The sequence below is a fragment of the Orycteropus afer genome, unplaced genomic scaffold (genome assembly GCF_000298275.1).
Source record: "Orycteropus afer afer isolate SDZICR_OR568_19922 unplaced genomic scaffold, OryAfe1.0 scaffold00404, whole genome shotgun sequence".
Lineage (NCBI taxonomy): Eukaryota > Metazoa > Chordata > Mammalia > Tubulidentata > Orycteropodidae > Orycteropus > Orycteropus afer.
In genome coordinates this window covers 1,469,842-1,470,623 of record NW_006921991.1, presented here as the reverse complement: position 1 = coordinate 1,470,623, position 782 = coordinate 1,469,842, and positions in this window count along the sequence as shown.

Genomic DNA, 782 nt, shown 5'->3' with positions numbered 1-782 from the left:
TGAGCTTCCTGGTTGGTGAAAGATATTGATGCACATGGGCGGGGTAGCTTGGTACCTTTAGGACATGGAAGCTCCATGTTGGGAAACCTCACAAACCTCACCTTATGCATTCCTTCATTTATATCCTTTATGCTCTAAAAAAACTGTAATAGCAAGTATAACACTTTCCTGAGTTCTATGAATTGTTTATTGAATAATCAAACCCTAGAGAGTAGTGGGAGCCAGCAGATCAGAAGTGAGGGGGGCCCTGGGGACATCTGAAATATGGAGGACTGTGAATTTTAATTTGTAAATTATGACCTAGCTCTAGAAATTAGGGTCAGAGAATGAAATATTGCATTGGCAGTTGGTGTCAGAATTAAAGTGGAATTGAGTAGAAGAGACTACACGGGTTGCAAGTGATCCTTACAATGTTACACCACCGGTCTTGACAATGGAGAAAGGGGCCATGAGCCAAAGAATGCAGTAATCTCTAGAAGTTAGAAAAGGCAAGGAAACAGATTCTCCCCCTAGAGCTTCCAGAAAGAAATACAACCATGCTGACACCTTGATTTTCGGATCTCTGGCCTCTAGAACTGTAAGATAATAAAATTGTGTTATTTTAAGCTACTGGTAGCATAGTGGCTAAGACACTTGCCTGCTAACCAGACGGCTGGCGGTTCAAACCCACCAGCCACTCCTCGGAAAGAAGGTTAGGCAATCCTACTTCCGTAGTGATACTGCCTCGGAAACCCAAGGAGGGGTCGCTATGAGTCGGGTTTGACTCGACGGCACATAACAAC